At 41.1% G+C, this 21874-nt stretch overlaps 1 protein-coding gene across 3 annotated transcripts in view; it reads right to left on the bottom strand.

Moving 5' to 3' along the window:
• Positions 1-21874, bottom strand: part of LOC106611072 (signal-induced proliferation-associated 1-like protein 1) — an 83794-nt gene that overhangs the window by 60659 nt on the left and 1261 nt on the right. For 2 of the 3 annotated variants that reach the window (XM_082955660.1, XM_082955661.1), the window contains exon 2: positions 20001-20159. The exons of the other annotated variant lie outside the window; for it this stretch is intronic. The gene's annotated coding sequence lies outside the window, so the exon portion shown is untranslated. The remainder of the gene's footprint in view (positions 1-20000; positions 20160-21874) is intronic. 3 annotated transcript variants of the gene reach the window in all.

Genomic DNA, 21874 nt, shown 5'->3' with positions numbered 1-21874 from the left:
CAATCTTAACATAATCACTAGTTAACTACACATGGTTGATGATATTACTAGTTTAACTTCACTAGGGTAGGGGGCACTATTTTCACCTCCGGATGAAAAGCGTGCCTAAAGTAAACTGCCTGCTACTCAGGCCCAGAAGCTAGGATATGCATATAATTGGATTTGGATAGAAAACACTCTAAAGTTTCCAAAACTGTTAACCTGTTTGGGATAGGGGGCAGTATTTTCACGTCCGGATAAAAAACGTACCCGATTTAATCTGGTTACCACTCCTACCCAGTAACTAGAATATGCATATACTTATTACATATGGATAGAAAACACCCTAAAGTTTCTAAAACTGTTTGAATGGTGTCTGTGAGTATAACAGAACTCATTTGGCAGGCAAAAACCTGATAAGGTTTCATTCAGGAAGTGGCCTGTCTGACAAGGTGTTGTTGTTCTTGCTTCTGTTTATTGAAGAGTCAGGATCTTAGCTGTAACGTGACATTTCCTAGGGCTCCAATAGGCTCTCAGAGCCCGGGAAAAACCTGAACGATGACGAGGCAGCCTCAGGCTGAAACACATTATCGCCTTTGCCAAGTGGCCCATCAGAGGACAATGGAATTAGGCGCGTGCCCGATTCGACCCAGTGATATATTTTCCTTCGGCTGTTTATCTAATTGCAGATTCCCGGTCGGAATATTATCGCTTTTTTACGAGAAAAATTGCATAAAAATTGATTTTAAACAGCGGTTGACATGCTTCGAAGAACGGTAATGAAATATTTAGAAATCTTTTGTCACGAAATGCGCCGTGCGCACGACCGTTATTTACCATTGGGATAGTGTCTGGGACGCACGAACAAAACGTCGCTGTTGGAACATAACTATGGATTATTTTGGACCAAACCTACATTTGTTATTCAAGTAGAAGTCCTGGGAGTGCATTCTGATGAAGAACAGGAAAGGTAAGACCATTTTTCTTATAGTAAATCTGATATTGGTGAGTGCTAAACCTGCTGGGTGTCTAAATAGCTAGCCCTGTGATGCCGGGCTATGTACTTAGAATATTGCAAAATGTGCTTTCACCGAAAAGCTATTTTAAAATCGGACATATTGAGTGCATAGAGGAGTAATGTATCTATAATTCTTAAAATAATTGTTATGCTTTTTGTGAACGTTTATCGTGAGTAATTTAGTAAATTGTTAGTAAATTCGCCGGAAGTTTGCGGGGGTATGCTAGTTCTGAACGTCACATGCTAATGTAAAAAGCTGTTTTTTGATATAAATATGAACTTGATTGAACAAAACATGCATGTATTGTATAACATAATGTCCTAGGTGTGTCATCTGATGAAGATCATCAAAGGTTAGTGCTGCATTTAGCTGTCTTCTGGGTTTTTGTGACATTATATGCTAGCTTGAAAAATGGGTGTCTGATTATTTCTGGCTTGGTACTCTGCTGACATAATCTAATGTTTTGCTTTCGTTATAAAGCCTTTTTGAAATCGGACAGTGTGGTTAGATTAACGAGAGTCTTGTCTTTAAATAGCTGTAAAATAGTCATATGTTTGAGAAATTGAAGTAATAGGATTTTTAAGGTATTTGAAAATCGCGCCACAGGCTTCAACTGGCTGTTACGTAGGTGGGACGAATTCGTCCCGCCTAGCCCATAGAGGCTAAAATAATGTCTGTGAGTATAACAGAACTGATATGGCAGGCGAAAACCTGAGAAAAATCCATCCAGGAAGTGGGATTTTTTTATGTTTGTAGTTTTCTATTGAATGCCATGACAGTATCCATTGACTTAGGACTCAAATTGCACTTCCTATGGCTTCCACTAGATGTCAACAGTCTTTAGAAATAGTTTCAGGCTTGTATTCTGAAAAATGAGGGAGTAAGACCACTCTGAATGAGTGGACACTGGAGTGTCCCAGAGGTTTTTCATTTGCACGACCGAGAGCACGCCTTTCTTATTTTCCTTTCATATTGATGAAGCTTTTGTCCGGTTGAAATATTATTGATTATTATGACTAAAAACAACCTGAGGTTTGATTATAAACATCGTTTGACATGTTTCTACGAACTTTACTGATACTTTTCGGATTTTTCGTCTGCCTGTTGTGACTGCCTTTGAGCCTGTGGATTACTGAACAAAACGCGTGAATATAAAGAGGGACTTTAGAGGGACTTTGGATATAAAGAGGTACTTCATCGAACAAAACAAACATTTATTGAGTAAATGGGAGTCTTGTGAGTGCAACCATATGAAGATCATCAAAGGTAAGTGATACATTTTATTGCTATTTCTGACTTTTGTAACTCCTCTACTTGGCTGGTAACTGTTTGTAATGATTTGTCTGCTGGACGCTGTTCTCAGATAATCGCATGGTATGCTTTCGCCGTAAAGCCTTTTTGAAATCTGACACTGTGGTTGGATTAACAACAAGTTAATCTTTAAACCGATGTATAACACTTGTATGTTTTATGAATTTTTATAATGAGTATTTCTGTTTTTGAATTTGGCGCTCTGCAATTTCACTGGATGTTGGCCAGGTGGGACGCTACCGTCCCACACCCCATAGAGAGGTTAACTAGCTTGTCCTGCATTGCATATAATCAATGCGGTGCCTGTTAATTTATCATCGAATCGCAGCCTACTTCGCCAAACAGGTGATGATTTAACAAAAGCGTATTCGCGAAAAAAAGCACAATCGTTGCACCAATGAACCTAACAATGAACATCAATGCCTTTCTTAAAATCAATACACAACCTGCATATTTAGCTAAAAGAAATTCATGTTAGCAGGCAATATTAACTAGGGAAATTGTGCCGCTTCTCTTGCTTTCAGTGCAAGTAGAGTCAGGGTATATGCAGCAGTTTGGGCCGCCTGGCTCATTGCGAACTGTGTGAAGACCATTTCTTCCTAACAAAGACCGTAATTAATTTGCCAGAATTTTACATAATTATGACATAACATTGAAGGTTGTGCAATGTAACAGCAATATTTAGACTTAGGGTTGCCACCAGTTCAATAAAATACGGAACGGTTTTATATTTCACTGAAAGAATAAACGTTTTGATTTCGAAATGATAGTTTCTGGTTTTGACCATATTAATGATCTAAGGCTCGTATTTCTGTGTGTTTATTATATTATAATTTAGTCTATGATTTGATATTTGATAGAGCAGTGTGACTGAGCAGTGGAAGGCAGCAGCAGGCTTGTAAGCATTCAGTCAAACAGCACTTTCCTGCGTTTGCCAGCAGCTCTTCGCAATACTTGAAGCACAGCGCTGTTTATGACTTCAAGCCTATCAACTCCCGAGATTAGGCTGGCAATACTAGTGTCTATAAGAACATCCAATAGTCAAAGGTATATGAAATACAAATGGCATAGAGAGAAATAGTCCTATAATTCCTATAATAACTACAACCTAAAACTTCTTAACTGGTAATATTGAAGACTCATGTTAAAAGGAACCACCAGCTTTCATATGTTCTTATGTTCTGAGCAAGGAACTTAAACGTTAACTTTTTTACATGGCACATATTGCACTTTTACTTTCTTCTCCAACACTGTGTTTTTGCATTATTTAAACCAAATTGAACATGTTTCATTATTTATTTGAGACTAAATTGATTTTATTTATGAATTATATTAATTTAAAATAAAAGTGTTCATTCACTATTGTTGTAATTGTCATTATTACAAATATAGATATAAAAATCGGCCGATTAATCGGTAGCGGCTTTTTTTTGGGGGGTCCTCCAATAATCGGCATCGGCGTTGAAAAATCATAATCGGTCGAACTCTAGCACACACACTACACTGTAGCCCACACTGTAGACAACTCTGGAACGGTGCTGATCAAAAACCATTTCCATACAAGCCAGAACTGATCTACACAAGACCTAGGGTGGAGCGCTTTCCTGTTCCCACCAAAAAGAAACTGAAAAATACAGAGAACTCATTCACAGACAAAAACACCAAAAGGCCTACAGATTAGCATACACTTTATTGGGCTGACAACATGTAACAGTTGTTCCAATTTTTCCATTGTAGTCTTGGTTCAAGGGACTCAGGAAAAAGCGGAATGCAATTAACACGGCCCACTCATACCCCCACCTCGCTCTAATCAAGGCTCAGAATCCCCAGAAGTCTTGAAGGAAAAAACATGCTGAGGTTTGAGCTCTGTGTGATCCTTCATTTGCATTTGTACAATAACAGGAGTGTCACACACACACACACATTGCATCAGAGCTGTGGAGAGAGCATCAACCTGGTTCACTACAGACACTGATGTCTGCAGTGGTTAACTAACAACATATAAAAGTTAAGGTTAACGTTGTGATCCTAAGGTTATCCGTGTTGTTTACAGGGAACCAAGTGGAGCAGAAGGGTGAGAGGCCATGGTGTGCAGGTGCAGGTGTTTTGATTCCAACAGTACTTGATCCCTTGTGACTTCTGCTAATTAGCATTCAAGGCAGGGAGCCACCCCACATAAAAACTATTCCACCAGCCACAAAAGGCCCACGTCACAAAGGATCCTCCCTGCCTCTAATTGAGCAATAATGGCAGGCAGGCTTTTATGTGATACCTTGCACAGCAGACTGCACACCTCTTTGCCATGCAGTCCCTCCTTAGTTAATGTATTGTAGCAGATGACCACCCTTCAACTCAACACTTCAACTCAGCACTTGTTACCTTAACTAAGGGAGAATATCATGATACACCCCTATTTAGATGAGACACAGTGCCGTCGTTTCAATTGGCATTTCCATAGATCAGATCTAGAGTCAGTCTAGTAGTCTAGCTCCTTGTCCTTGGCTTCAAGAGCAACATCATAAAAACAGACCAAATCTGTCAGAAGTGTATTGCTATTTATTGCTGAGAGCATGAGCTTCCAAATAGGCCTCCATCCAGCAGCTTTGGATTTGGGGAGTTGATGTATGTATCTCATTCCAGCAGCAAAGCTGTAGCCAAGGTATCCAGGAATACATAAATGAAATACACAGGAAACAGGCTGGGAGGAAAGCCTGGAAAAGCAGCAGTCATGTTTGTTATTGGTCGGGCCCAATCTGCTCTCTCCACCTAGGGACAGATGGAAAGTGTCTCTCTCCAGCAGTTAAACTGTCCCACTCACTCCCTATAAGTTTATCTAGTCAGAAAGTAGGCAAGGCACTCATGTGTTACCAATTTCTACTACTCCTAATCTATGAGGTTGAGTCACTGTCAACCACAAAAGTGAAAAAGTAACACAGAAAGAGAGGGGCGATCCTTGAAGGGTGTGACTCATGAGTTTTTACTAGGGCTGTCCGCGACCCCCAAAAAATCTTAGTCAACCGAAAATCGTCCGACCAATCGATTGCTCAAACTTTGTAAACATGTATTTTTCCATATATAGACAGGGGTTCTTAAACTTTTTCAGCCTGGGACCCAAATTAGAAATGCTGTGTTTCCTGGGACCCACGCTTAGGATCATATGCAACTATACATAAATATTGGTACATTTCATTGCCCTTATGGGGGGAAAAAATGCAATATAGACAAAAACAAATAACAATGAAATACCCATAAATATCTTTTCATGTTTATTTTCCCCCATTAAAAACTCTCTTACATTTCTGTCTAGGTTGGAACTGTTGCTGTTAAAATACAATATATCATTTTCATTCTGAACTGCAATAAACGGATTGATCACATCACAGAGATGAATAACAGAACACACACACAGGCTTTTTGATCGTGCAACCCTCAGTAACAGTACAGATGAAAAATGATCAGGCCTACTGTACATCTTACTGGATAAATGATTGTTGAAAGAAAGTTTGGGTTGGAACTGTTGCTGTTAAAATACATGTTTGTTTATTCTGAACTGGAATAAACTGATTGATCACATCGCACAGATGTAGACTAGAAAACACACACATACACACAGTCCTAATGAGAGGTGTGTGGCTGGTTGACGTTTTCAACAAGCATGTCTATTCTGGGCTCAGTTTTTGACAGTGCAACTCTCGAGGTCATGCTCAGCATTGAGACTGTTTCTGTACTTGAGAACCCTGACTTCCCAAACTGGATCAGAACATCTACTGCTTTCTAAGTCAGGCAGGAGACCGCTTCCTGCTGTAGATGAGCAACCCAGAACTGTGTGAGTGTTTGCCTTAAAAAGTAATAATTTTTATAGCAACAGTTCCAACCTAGACTTGTTTTCAGCAATAATTTCTACAGTAAAATGTACAGTAGGCCTGATAATTTTTCATCTTCATCTGTACTGTTTCTTAGGGTTGCACTAAGAAACCTCTCCCACTCAGAATTAAAATACAAGTAATAATTTTTATAGCAACAGTTCCAACCTAGACTTGTTTTCAGCAATACTTTCTACAGTAAAATGTACAGTAGGCCTGATAATTTTTCATCTTCATCTGTACTGTTTCTTAGGGTTGCACTAAGAAACCTCTCCCACTACCTCTCCCACTCGCGCAGCTGCCAAACTGAGCACAGACCGCTGCTAAGCAGAGAGTGCACTGAACCGAGAGCGCAGGTGAATTTGGCCTAATCAATTCCAGTAGTGAATGAAATAAGTATACATTTACGTCGCGAGCCACCATTAACAGGTCCGCGACCCACTTTTAAGAAACGCTGCCCTAGGTGTTTAAAACTTCGTAGGGATAGGCGTCCCGTCAACGGGACAGTTGTAAATCATGCAGCGCCTTGTGTCACGATCACAGATTTTAGAGAAACAACAAATGTCGGTACATATAAGAGTCTTATATTGGCTGAAGGCTTAAATTCTTGTTAACTTCTTTGGGATAGGGGGCGGTATTTTGACTTCCAGATGAAAAGCATGCCCAAAGTAAACTGCCTGCTACTCAGGCCCAGAAGCTAGGATATGCATATAATTGGATTTGGATAGAAAACACTCTTAAGTTTCTAAAACTGTTAAAATAATGTCTGTGAGTATAACAGAACTGAAATGGCAGGCGAAACCCCGAGGACAAACCGTCCCCCCCAAAAAATAATCATCCTACCACTGATTTCAATGGCTGCTACTTTTATAATAGGGCGAAATTGTGCCTGATTGCAGTTCCTAGGTCTTCCACTAGATGTCAACAGTCTTTAGAAAGAGTTTCGGGCTGGTTTTTGGAAAAATGAGCCAGAAATTGTAGTTTTTCTAGGTGGCTCCCATTTTGGCTGTAGTGTTTCCAAGCGCGTGAATGAGAGTGCGTTCTTTGGCATTTTTCTCCAGGAAAGACAATAACGATTCTCTGTCTTAAATTGTATTGTTTATTTGCGTATTAGGGTACCTATTGTTTGATTATAAACATTGACTGACTTGTTTGGATAAGTTTATTGGTAACGTTTGGGATTCATCTTCTTTGCATTTTGATGGAGGGAAACCGAGTGGATTATTGACTGAAGCACGCCAGCTAAACTGAGTTTTTATGGATATAAAGAAGGAAATTATCGAACAAAAGGACCATTTGTAATGTAACTGGGACCTTTTGGAGTGCCAACAGAAGAAGATCTTCAAAGGTAAGGCATATATTATATCGCTATTTCTGACTTTCGTGTCGCAACTCCCTTGTTGAAAATGATTTGTTATGCATTTGTGTACTGGGCGCTGTCCTCAGATAATCGCATGGTTTGCTTTCGCCCTAAAGCCTTTTTGAAATCTGACATGGCGGCTGGATTAACAAGTTAAGCTTTATTTTGATGTATTGCACTTGTGATTTCATGAAAGTTTAATATTTATAGTAATTTAATTTGAATTTGGCGCTCTGCAATTTCACCGGAAATTGTCGAAATGGGACGGTAGCGTCCCACTAATCCGCAAGAAGTTAATATAACTGCACTGTCCAATTTACAGTAGCTATTACTGTTAAAAAATGCCATGCTATTGTTTGAGGAGAGCTCCTAACAACACCTTTTTCACCACGATAAGTTTGATAAATTCACCTCTGAAGGTGAAATGTGTTACATTCTGAAATCTTGCTCTTATGTATCATCCAAAGGGTCCCAGAGATAACATGAAGTGTTGTTTTGTTAGATAAAATCCTTTTTCATATCCTAAAAAGGTCCATATAGCATGCACGATCGATTTTGTATTTCCACTCGTTCAATTTGCAAAGAAAGGAATCTGTGAAAATCTAACCCTAAACGTTGTTTAAACCTGTGAAATCACATTCGTATGTATTCCTCAGAGATCCTAGAACGCAACCAGACTTCACTATATCATTATACACCAAATTTGGTCAGAGAGTGATGCCTTCATGGCACGTCAAATAAGCACCAATCGGGGTCAAACAAAGTTAGCTAGATAGCCAATGAGCTGGCCTTTACAGGAGTATCCGGAAACCCTGTATCTGTCGCAAAATGTAGCTGCTAACCTTGTGCGACAGCATGCCTTTTCCTTTTGGACAAAAATTATAAGAATATTCAGAGTTATGAAGTTATGAAAACTAGTTGTTTTGCAAATGTTGAACTTATAATATGGCTACTAATACTGGAAAAGTCCAAGTACACAGATTTGATGATATTCTTGCAGAAAAATGTAATATGAATGCAAATGTCTCCTTCACGATTTGCCCAAATGTACCTGGGTGACTTCACACTAAATGTCATGTAGTTTGCTCATACTTCAAGGTATCCGTCTGAAACTTTGCACATATACTGCTGCCATCTTGTGGACACCATCGGAATTACAACCAGAGTAATGGCTAGAAGTGGGACCTTTCTGTTGCATTTCAAAGATGGTGGTAGGAAAAAAAAAACGGTTGTTTTTTTCTTTGTATTTTCTTCTGCCAGATGTATTGTGTTATATTCTCCTACTTCAAAGTGTTTCCTTTCAAATGGTACCAATAATATACATATCCTTGCTTCAGGGCCTGAGCTACAGGCAGTTAGATTTGGGTATGTCATTTTAGGCGAAAATTGAAAAAAAGGGGGCTATCCCTAATTAATCAAATCAAATATGTATGCATTGAACTTGTCTGATGCTTTAATAAGCGTACTGTTTGATGAAAAAAGACACAAATGACTCAAGAGGGAGCCAGAGATCAACCAGAAGAAAAAACCTTGACCTTTCCCGACCCTCCTCCACCCGGTCCTAATGGCTTTTACAGAGTCTGTTGCCGGTACACAAGGAGTGACACAAACCTAAAAAGTAACTTCTATTGCCAACTATGTCATAAATTGCCTATAAAGCCAACAAATAAAAACATTGCAGCCTGCAGGTAGAAAACATCCTGATAAAAATAAATATCCTATAAATCACATTGGCTACGCATGGCCTGTCTGCAACCAACTTGAAACATTGTAACTATCAACTTGGGTATGGCCAAAAGCTCATGCTTGCAAACTTGCAACATTGTATAAAAGATTCTGGGCCCTCAGAGATTCCTGCTCTAGTGAGCTTGGGACAGAAACAGCTGTAGGCTATTTGAGCAAGGGATAAGAAGTAATCAGGTAAGCCTATTTTATGATGTTTCCTCTGGATCAGAGCATGACATTATTCCCTTTCACGCTGAGTGGTTTTCAAAAGGGAGAGAGCTGGAAAGATTTTTCAAATACATTTAGGGGCTATTGTCATTCTCAATGGATGTAAAAACAGACTTTGTTTGCTTGCTGTTTGTGGTGAAGAAAACATTACTTTGAGAAGCTCCAGAGCTCATTAGCGGTGGTGCGTTAAGACAATCAGAAATACTATCAGATCCCCAAATGGGAACATTTATATGCCAAAATTTGCTCGCAGGACAGGACTTTTCCTTCACTCTGCGGTCCAATTCATCCCCGTAACCAAACAATGACCTCCGGGCTGTTTGACCAAGAAGGAGAGTGATGGAGTGCTGCATCAGATGACCTGGCCTCCACAATCCCCCGACCTCAACCAAATTGAGATGGTTTGGGATGAATTGGACCGCAGAGTGAAGGAAAAGTAGCCAACAAGTGCTCAGCACATATGGGAACTCCTTCAAGACTGTTGGAAAAGCTTTCCAGGTGAATCTGGTTGAGGGAATGCCAAGAGTGTGCAAAGCTGTCATCAAGGCAAACGGTGGCTATTTGAAGAATCTCAAAAATAAAATGGATTTTGATTCGTTTAACGCTTTTTTGATTACTACAAGATTCCATATGTGTTATTTCATAGTTTTGATGTCTTCACTATTATTCTACAATGTAGAAAATAGTACAAATAAAGAAAAACCCTTGAATGAGTAGGTGTTCTAAAACTTTTGACCGGTAGTGTAAGTATTCAGACCCTTTGCTTTGAGACAAGAAAGGTGCATCCTGTTTCCAGTGATCATCCTTGAGATGTTTATACAACTTGATTGGAGTCCACCTGTGGTAGAGCTCTGAGACATGAGTTGTTGAGGCACACATCTGGAGAAGGATAACAAAGACTCTTCCTAGAGCTGGCCGCCCAGCCAAACTGAGCAATCAGGGCAGAAGGGCCTTGGTCAGGGAAATGTCCAAGAACCCGATGGTCACTCTGACAGAGCTCCAGAGTTCCTCTGTGGAGATGGGAGAACCTTCCAGAAGGACAACTATCTCTGCAGCACTCCACCAACCAGGCCAGACGGAAGCCACTCCTCAGTAAAAGGCACATGACAGCCCGCTTGGAGGACTCTCTGACCATGAGAAACAAGATTCTCTGGTCTGATGAAACCAGGATTGAACACTTTGGCCTTAATGCCAAGCGTCACGTCTGGAGGAAACCTGGTACCATCCCTATGGTGAAGCATGGTGGTGGCAGCATCCTACTGTGGGGAGGTTTTTCAGCGGCAGGGACTGAGAGACTAGTCAGGATCGAGGGACGACCCCTAAGCACACAGCCAAGACAACGCAGGAGTGGCTTCGGGACAAGTCTCTGAATGTCCTTGAGTGGCCCAGCCAGAGCCCAGACTTGACCCGATCTAACATCTCTGGAGAGACCTGAAAATAGTTGTGCAGTGACGCACCCCATCCAACCTGACTGAGCTTGAGAGGATCTGCAGAGAAGAATGGGAGAAACTCCCCAAATACAGTTGTGCCAAGCTTGTAGCGTCATACCCAAGAAGACACGAGGCTGTAATCGCGAGTCTGAATACGTTTTTTTAATACATTTGAAAACAATTCTAAAAACCTGTTTTTGCTTTGTCATTATGGGGTATTGTGTGTAGATTGATGAGGGGGAAAAAATCCGTTACGTCACAAAATGTGGAAAACGTCAAGGGGTCTGAATACTTTCGAAGGCACTATATGTAATTGGGAATTGATAGACTAACAATCAAACGCAAACAATTTACACAATGAAGTTATGAAACAATGAATGTGCACAAATTGGTGGGAGAGAGCGTATTCTGGAGAGAGATGTGCATTGTGCAGCCACACTCACCTTCTTCTTGGACTGTGCCATTACCGCGGCCTCCGCAATGGATTAGTTCACTGAGATGTGTGCGAATAAGACAGGTGTCTCGTGTGCCATAAAAATAAATAAATATATATGGTACTGCTTGACTAAAAAAATGATCGGTCGACGAACAGCCTAACCAAGCAATCGACCAGTCGGCTAATTGGGGTCAGCTCTAGTTTTTATTCATCAACGTAACAACACAGAGTGGTCAAAAACGTACTAACTCAGTTGTAGTCACGATCTGGTTACCTATAACTACAAACATAGTTATGTTTTGGGTTTTTTACATATTTATGAACTTATTTACAGATATCTTCTAAACGACCCACAATGCACCATCATATGGAGAATCTACTTTACGTTAGCTAGCTCGAGCTGGCTGACATTAGCCACTAGCCATGCAGACCTAGTGTCGGCAGTGGTGAGCTACAATCCACCAATCACGAGGTGTGATGTAAACAACCAATCAGATTCCTTACACGTGGGGGGCGCATTATCTCTGTGAAGTAGGCTACCAGAGTTTTTCAACCTTGGATTAGTAGTAGCGCACTACAGTAGCTGATTTACTGTGCTGTTGTGATCATTTCCATCTGACTGGGGGCTTCCTCCAATCAACATCTTATTGTAGGACTCTTCCCTTTATCTCCTGTGCCCAATGCTGCCTCTAGATTATTGCCTCTGGAATCTATCTACTTTAGATTTACATCACTATATCGCTATTGGATTAGCTGACTCTCCCTCAACCAGTGAAACAGCCTCTCCCTCTAAAGAGTCTCTGTCCTTGGCTTTTCTTTGGTAGCTAACTCAGCCGTCAATCGCTAAGTCTATGCTCTCTCTACTTTATATTGGCTGGCTTTTTGTTGTTGTTGTGTTCTGTGGGTTCCTGCCTGTGCTAGACTAGTTGGTGTTGTTCTCTGGTTTACTACTTAGCTATGTTGACTGTGGTGGTTGGCTAGCTAGGCTACTTAGCCGGCTAGGCTAGCTAGCAGGTTAAAATAACTAACTTTTGCTGGCTGGCTTGCTGGCAAACATAACTGCATATACCGGTAACATTATTGATAATTGGTTAGATGGTGTTATGCATTTCCAAAACATTGGTTTACTTTAATGTAAGCTAGGTGTTGATTGCATCTGACTGACTCATGCAGCACCAAGGTAATGTTAGCAGGCTGGTAGGGCTAACGTTAGCAGGCTAGTTGGCTAGCAACCTTGCAAGCTGATTTGTACCAATACATTCAAGTATTTGCTTGTAAGTTGGCTGAAAATTTTATTGAAACCAGCAGTCATGAGTGCAAACGATTTGGTTTAATTTTAAGTTATACATTTGGAAGTTAATTCTGTTGGAGTTTACATTATAGGGAATAGGCTGCCTTGCTGGGTCCTCCATATAATGACACACCCGCAAAAATTATTTCCGGCATGACTTCGGAATTCTGATAGGTTTGTATGTAATAACTTGAAAAATGGAAAAGTAAGGTGTAACTTTGCATTGGGACTTTTGATGTGTATACTAATGTAAACACATGTTACATGCGATTATGTTTATGCGATCTACCCTTTAATATTACAGAATTGTCCCCCCTTGTCAGGAAATCATAGCGATATCAGGTGAGAACAGTAAATTGACTATTCCATTGCATTGAATTCCTTCCCCCACTCTCTTTTTGTGTGTTCCAGAGAAGAGCCCCTGACATCCTCACACAGGACAAGGAAGGAACTGGAGCCAAGCAGTCTCATTCCTCACCCCCACCATGCCCGGAGCGGAGCAGGAACTTAACTCACAGGATGGAAACGTATTATGTGCTTCGACTACAGAGAGGATGTGAAATCTTGGAGCAATATGAAGTGGGATTTCTGCTGGCCGGGATGCAGGAAACAAAGGGGAGGAGGGGGAACCTGCAACTCTTTCAAAAATGTTGTTAACAAATATAATATGTTGATAAGATAATATGTTGAAACTCCCAACACACTAAGTTCTGAGGAGAACTCATGCGGTGCTATGGAGCTTGGAATTCCACTGTATGCCACGCTGCTTCTGAAAGTAACAAAAACAGTTCAGCTGTTAAAGTGAAGGACCAGCTGAACAGACCTGTCTGCAGAAAAGGAAAGATTATAACCACAAATAGGTGCAAGTGGCATAAAAAATCCATGTCCATTCAGTGTCTTTTAATTATGACTTATCCCACAAATTAACGGCTTTTTTACTTGAAACCCCACACAGGTGCCTGGACTTCTATTTTTTATGCCACTTAGCACCTATTTGTGGTTATATTTTTTCCTTTTGATTTTCTAGTACTATCTCCCTCCAAAAGCACCTGTGGTTGTTTTGGAATACCTGAAGCACCCCTGCTGCTTCTTTTTCTTCAGGACCTGTCTGCAGATTGATATCCTGATTCAGGAATGACCAATCCACATCACATTCCAATCTGCTCATATTTCTGTCCACAGAACAACAGTACAGCTTTGTTGTTCGACCCGTATGGGCAAATAATATGTCACTATTGCATGGCAGACACAGCATGGGGCATCGGCCTTGTTCTCTGTTTATAGACTATGAATAGTAGTAGAGAGCCCTGTCAACTACAGTATGTGAGGGAAAGACAGGGGGAGTAGGCTTTAAAGTGTGATACCGTGTAGAGACTGACTGGCATGTTCAGACAAAACCAGACAGATCATCACTATGTCAGGCAAGATAGTCTGAAGCAACACAACACATCCTCAGGGACCAACATTTCATTACGGAAACCTTTTCTTTCCAAACAGTTTGTTTTTCTCTGTGTGGTTGTTTGTTCCCCGATCCCTGCTATACACACTATTGTTGGACCTGAGAGATGGGAATTACAGCCTGTCTGGTGTAGTGGGACTGTGGCTTTGCGTTAGTGTTCGGCTAAGTCATGTTTACAATCACAATTTTTGGCATATCCGATTCAAATCTGTTATTGTTCCTGCAGTCTGAACAGTCAAAAGCCACATGGGAATCAGATATTTCAAGCAACATTTCAAACTACCTACGAAGTCAGATACAAATCTGATTCCCGGCCATGCGACTTGTGTCTGAACGGTCATATCTGATTTAGTTGCCCTCAAGTGGTTTTTAGACTGTTATTTGGCATCTCTTGTTTCTTGCTAGCTACTCTGTTGACAATTTGACAAGAACATGACATGGTAGCTAACTAGCCAGTTAATTGTTTACAAACAAATTAGTTAATGTGCCAGAAAGCTAAACAGCTACCAAGCTAGCTAGTTGACTACTGTGGCTAGTCAAACATAACTTGTTTTGAAAGTTGGATCATCTTATCTTATTCTTACACTATGATTTTGAACATTCAAAATATAAAATAAACTGGGAAACGTCCATGGCAGGTATTGTTATCGTCAATGTTCCCTCTAAATTGCACACGGGGGCGCAGCTCCCCTTGGACTGCTGCGCAGAAGAAAATAAATATGAGCTCGCGCAGAGAAGCACAAGGTTGAACTTTACTCAACTTTCGACAGTTTTCCCCTTTAGTTAACACTATCAACACTTCGTCTACTGTGGGAATTGTGATCGAATCAACGCAATATTAGCCACTTTCAATGTAATATACTGAAACAAAATGAACTATGCAAGATTTAATATGCAAAACTAACTGTGCAAGAGATTGTCTTGTTGGCAGAGTAGGATTCTATTGCGTTGACAGGCACTACTCAAGCCTGTACTCTACACAGACAAGTGTGCCATAACCAATCAGAGTTGCAGTAGGCCTATATGCAAATAGCCATTGCCATATGAAGCTGTGCCATTCACTTTGAACTGGACTGTGTTTACAGTATGAGCGGTTGCGAGTAGATGCGCTTGTTTTGAGATCAAAGTAAGAGCTGCATGTAGCCACATGTGCACATTTGTTCATATTCTTTGCTAGTTAGTGAGTTATTAGCCCAGTTATAGCTCATTTCGGGTCAACAAAGGGGGAGTCGTTGCTTCCAACAAGAGCACAAAATGTGTACATTTCTAGCCATCTTTGAGCTTTTTTATGTCTTAAAGGGGAAGTGTTGTATTTTGAGACGATCTTGAATAAGCTAAGTAGCCAATAGGCAGAGCGTAGCATAATTTGTCTGATTCTCTGTAATAATGGTTGTAAATATTAATGCATTTTCTTTTGTAAAGTGGTTTCTTGCATCAAACACAACATTTTCAGTCACCTCCTTGTCTGATGGACAAGTGGAGAAACAGGTTAATGTCAAGCCCTGCACGTTTTTTTTTAAGTCTCATGGAATGTAGGCATTGAACACCACACATAGGCTGCTACTGCAGGCTGAATGATAGAACAGCTATTTCCATGTTAAAATGTTATGGGGTGCGTTTTTCTCTTGTTTTTGATGGTAGGCCACTCTGGTAGCTCTACATTATGATCAAATAGCCACAGTAGCCCTCTTGGCACTGTAACTTAAAGCGGGTACAGCCTCAGTGTTCACAATAAACGCACGCCGAAAGTTGCACAGAATTTTGACAAGTTCAAGTTTGCACTCAGCAGACCTGAAATTTGCTCAGTGCTGAAAAAAATGGAGGGAAAATGTTTGTCACCCTAGCTTGCTACATAACTTCTGAGTGATAGGAAGCACGAGCATCACCATCATCAGCCTACACCACTGTGCACACACCCGTCATCACTATGACAACTAGCGTAGCCATGTCAGCAAATGACTGCTGTCTGAACACATACATATACCATTTGGCCAGTCAGTATTCCAAAAAGGATTTGAAAAACAAAATTGATTTGAGCATTAAGGCATGCAGTGTGAACAAGGCTTTAGTGTGAGGTTACTTGAGTTCATCAGCATTAGCAACAGACTAACAGACTATCAGGGCAGACCAAGAATTGGACTGACACTGTAGGGAATAGGACTATTTGTCAGCTGTGGGAGGGCTAGATTAGAATAGACATCTTGTCCCAAATCAGCACATCAACTATGTTGCACCTGCACCACTACATTACATTCTGCCTCATCAGGAGAATAAGTAGGGGGGTTGTCACAAGGCAAAACATTTGATCTCCACATAAATAATAGTAAAACCACAAACGCCGATAGCATTTCTGTGATGTTGACGTTCCCCAAACGTGGTCGAAGGGGAAGTTTTCTTTGTTCATCTGCATGTACTCTGTGACAGCGAGCTGAAAGAGATTACATCATCTCCATTGTGAGTACTGAGCTCTCTCGCCGTTTCCATCGGTTGGCATACCCCCGGTAGGCCCAAGCAGACAAAGCCGGTGCATTCCAACAGTTTAATAGGAGACACTACTACAGTCATCCTCATCCCAGTCAGATTTATCACTCCCCTTCAATTCAATGGTGACATCGTAGGGCACTGGAGGACAGATTGCCAAGCCAATCATTTACTCTTCTGCCTTTGGGTCTGACAAACACTGCTTAATCATTTGAACAGGAGCCTACTAATTTTTCCATAATGGTAATACATTTCTAGTCGTTATCTTTTGTGGTTACGGACGGTTGGCCAAAAGGTCAATCCACTTATTTTATTTCACAGTGATGAGTCAGAATAGAAATTAAAAGAAGATGGCCTTGTACTGACACCAGACATGTTGGTGTATCAGTCCATTCAGTGGCACATCCCAGAGTCTGTTATGTCTGTTTTCAGCCTTGACCAACTAACATACGGAGGGAAGCCAGACAACATTGTCTACTCGAGGTGAAGAACTGTTTCAAAAGGAGAGAGACGACTTAAGTCTCAAACTCACAGTGGACTAGACAGTGTCTTTCTAATGAGAATTCAAACTGATTATCCTAATTATTGTTGAATGTAAACATTTGAGCACCTTGAATAAATAGGCAGGCGGGCCAGGGTATTTAATTGGCCTGGAATCATATTCCACTCTGTAATCATATCATGACATGTTACTGTATACCTTTATTCAACGGGTGGTTCTAATCCTGAATGCTGATTGGTTAAAACCGCATTCCAGCCGGTGTCTATTCCACAAGTTACCACAGTCTAAATCTATGATGTTAAAATGCCTGTGTACTCTGTTCCATCTTACTGCGCAATCCACTATCTCATCAGCCCAGCGAGGCAATTTATACACCTGATTTCCACTATAAAAAGCCTCTAGACATTACCTTACATTTCTTTTAGAGTAACATTTTGTTTTTTAAACAGCAGAGATTTGTATAAACCTTGCTGTCTGTCTCTCCAACATTTGCAACATTGTTTCAATATTTAAATTCAATCTCCAGCTGTCCCATAGTAATGAGCGTGTCGGGAGTTGGAACGAGACAGACAGCCAGGCAGCGTTTCTCTGCCAGTCGAAATCATGAATCACCTGCCATAATTTTTATGGATATATAGCAAGAAATGTCAATTGAAAAAAGGTCAAACGAAACAAAGTCCAGCTAGTTTGCAGTCTTTCCAGCTTTAGTTTGAAGTGATTGTGTTAGCGGTGTTGTTGGCTAGCTCTTCTGAACAAGTGTCCTGACGAGAGAGCACATTTTCTATGCCGCCTCATTAGCTCATTGTTATGGATGTATCCAAATAAATGTCACTAGAAAACAGCTTATACAAATGCAAAGGCAGCTACTGTCATTATTATGGCTACACTGTTTGACGTGACTGTAAGTTAGCCGTTGTTGGCTAGCTAGCAAGCAAGGGATAAGAACGCTGCCAGCCAGTATGGCAATGGAACGTTTAGAACGAACGACTGGGTTGCATCCATAGGTCTCTGGCAACCGAACCGATAGAACGAATAACCAGCCGGCTTGGGTAGCAACCCTAGATTTGTATCAGGACTACAGTATATCTTTTGGAAGAATGAAATAGTATTAATAAATGCATCAAAATAAAGTTAATGAAAATATGTCAATCATTATGAATATGTTGGCAACCCGTTGCATAAAAGTGATAATGCCCTTGAAGCCGGTGTTTGGACACCTGTGCCAGTATATCCTCCAAACACTGCCTTCTCTGGCATTATCACTTAAATAGATAGCACCGTTTTGACACAATGTTATCTAGAACCTTAAAGGGTTCTTCAGCTGTCCACATGTTGTGTAAATCAAATGATACAAACCCCCTCCAAAAATTAATTCCAGGGTGGCAACTAAATAGAAAAAATGCCAAGGGGGGTGTGTGTGTGTGTGAATACTTTCATAAGCCGCTGTAGCCTATACTATTGTCTTATGTTAACCATGAAGGATATCTTTGTCTATAGCACAAAGCAGAGACTGGTTTGCCCATCAATGAAGATTAAAATAGAAAGATACTTTTTCCCATAGTAGTGTCAGCACTGGATTGATTTAAAGTGAAAATTCCATAATAAGAGGCACTGGTCCAGTTTGCATGATGATTTGGCATCAGCAAAACAATATCAGACTAAATATGAGAGTAATGGTGTAAATAAAATATTTATTAAACGGCAAAACAGAGGTCTTCAATTGTTATGACTATGAACCTGACTGATGTTATCCCAGTCATCAGTCAGCCAAGTTTATGAAGAATGCTAATATTTTGCCAACTATGCAACTCAATATTCTTTCCTCCCCCTATCTGACACATCCCACCATAACCAAGCAGGTTTACACAGAATAGAATACACCAATACAGATGGACTATTGGGGGGGGGGAATTAAACACTGAAGCTCTTATCTGCATAGGACAGCAAGTACAAATGCAAAGATATATATATAAAAAAGAGCAAACAGTGAATGAGTGCTAAATCTACTCTATTTGGACTCCTTCTGACAGCTACTGGAACTGTCAGTAACAGCCGGTCATAGAGGTCTAATTCAAATCCTGTGTCCAAGTGAATCCAGATTTGCCACTGTAGGGCTCATTCAATGCCAAAACATTGCCTGCCTTATAAAGTTTCAACCAATAGCGTTATGTAATTCAATAGGCTATTACTTGGTCAGTGAGGCATTTGAATTGCCCCTGAAACTAAGTACACTGAACAAAAAAATAAACGCAACACACAACAATTTCTAAGATTTTACTGAGTTAAAGTTCATATAAGATCAGCCAATTTAAATAAATAAATGGGGCCCTAATATATGGATGTCACATGACTGGAATACAGATATGCATCTGTTGGTCACAGATACTTTTAAAAAAAGGTAATGGCGTGGATCAGAAAACCAGTCATTATCTGGTGTGACCACCATTTGCGTCATGCAGCGTGACACATCTCCTTCGCATAGAGTTGATTAAGCTATTGATTGTGGCCTGTGGAATGTTGCCCCACTCCTCTTTAATGGCTTTGCGAAGTTTCTGGATATTGGAACACGCTGTTGTACACGTCGATCCAGAGCATCCCAGATATGCTAAAAGGGTGATATGTCTGGTGAGTATGAAGGTCATGGAAGAACTGGGACATTTTCAGCTTCCAGGAATTGTGTACAGATACTTGTGACATGGGGCTGTGCATTATCATGCTGAAACATGAGATGATGGCGGAAGATGAATGGCACGACAATGGGCCTCAGGATCTCATCACGTTATCTCTGTGCATTCAAATTGCCATCAATAAAATTAAATTGTGTTTGTTGTCCATAGCTTATACTTGCCCATACCATAACATCACCGCCACCATGGGGCACTCTGTTCACAAAGTTGACACCAGCAAACCACTCACCCACACAACGCCATACATGCTGTCTGCCATCTGCCGGTACAGTTGAAACCGGGATTCATCTGTAAAGTGCACACTTCTCCAGCATGCCAGTGGCCATCGAAGGTGAGAGTTTGCCCACTGAAGTCGGTTACGACACCAAACTGCAGTCAGGTCAAGACCCTGGTGAGGACGACAAACAGACAGATGAGCTTCCCTGAGACCGTTTGTGCAGAAATTCTTTGGTTGTGCAAACCCACAGTTTCATCAGCTGTCCAGGTGGCTGGTCTCAGATGATCCTGCAGGTGAAGAAGCCGGATGTGGAGGGCTGGCGTAGTTACACGTGGTATGGGGTTGTGAGGCCGGTTGGACGTACTGCCAAATTCTCTAAAACGATGTTGGAGGCGGTTTATGGTAGCGAAATGAACACTAAATTCTCTGGCATTAGCTCTGGTGGACATTTCTGCAGTCAGCATGCCAATTGCACGTTCCCTCAAAACTTGAGACATCTGTGGCATTGTGTTGTATGACAAAACTACACATTTTAGAGTGGCCTTTTATTGTCCCCAGCACAAGGTGTACCTGTGTAATGATCATGCTGTTTAATCAGCTTCTTGATATGCCACACCTGTCAGGTGGAAGTATTATCTTGGCAAAGGAAAAATGCTCAGGGATTTTTTTACCTTTATTTAACTAGGCAAGTCAGTTAAGAACAAATTCTTATTTTCAATGACAGCCTAGGAACAGTGGGTTAACTGCCTTGTTCAGGGGCTGAATGACAGATTTGTACCTTGGGGATTTGAACTTGCAACCTTTTGGACACTAGTCCAACACTCTAACCACTAGGCTACGCTGCCGCCCCAGGGATGTAACAGGGTTGTAAACAAATCTGTGCAAAGAATTTGAGAGAAATACATTTCTTGTGCATTTGGAACATTTCTGGGACCTATTTCAGCTCATGAAACATGGGACCAACACTTTACATGTTGCGGTTATAGTTTTGTTCAGTGTAATTTCTACCATGTCTTACAGGTTGCACTCAAAAATAAACTACATGACAAAAAATATGTGGACACTTGCTGAACATCTCATTCCAAAATCATGGGCATTAATATGGAGTTAGTCCCCCTTTGCTGCTATAACAGCCTCCACTCTTTTTTCACTAGATGTTGGAACACTGCTGCGGGTAGTGAGGTCGGGCTCTGATGTTGGGTAATTAGGCCTGGCTCGCAGTCAGCGTTCCAATTCATCCCAAAGGTGTTCGATGGGGTTGAGGTCAGGGCTCTGTGCAGGGCAGTCAAGTTCTTCCACACCGATCTCAACAAACCATTTCTGTATGGACCTCGCTTTGGGCACGTGGGCATTGTCATGCTGAAATATGAAAGGGCCTTCCCCAAACTGTTGCCACAAAGTTGGCAGCAGAATGTCATTGTATGCTGTAGCGTTAAGATTTCCCTTCAATGGAACTAAGGGGCCTAGCCCGAACATTGATAAACAGCCCCAGACCATTATTCCTCCTCCACCAAACGTTACAGTTGGCACTATGCATTGGGGCTGCCAGATGGTAAAGAGTGATTAATCACTCCAGTGAACATGTTTCCACTGCACCAGAGTCCAATGGCGGCGAGCTTTACACCACTCCAGCTGAAGCTGGGCATTGCGGAGGGTGATCTTAGGCTTGTGTGCAGCTGCTACGCCATGGAAACCCATTTCATGAAGCTCCCGATGAACAGTTCTTGTGCTGACGTTACTTCCAGAGGCAGTTTGGAACTCAGTAGTGAGTATTGCAACTGAGGACAGACGATTTTTATGTACTTCAGCACTCGGTGGTCCTGTTCTGTGAGCGTGTGTGGCCTACCATTTCGTAGCTGAGCTGTTGTTGCTCCTAGACATTTCCA

The sequence above is a fragment of the Salmo salar genome, chromosome 09 (assembly GCF_965601325.2).
Source record: "Salmo salar chromosome 09, fSalSal1, whole genome shotgun sequence".
NCBI classification, from domain to species: domain Eukaryota; kingdom Metazoa; phylum Chordata; class Actinopteri; order Salmoniformes; family Salmonidae; genus Salmo; species Salmo salar.
This window is presented reverse-complemented; position numbering and strand designations above follow the sequence as displayed.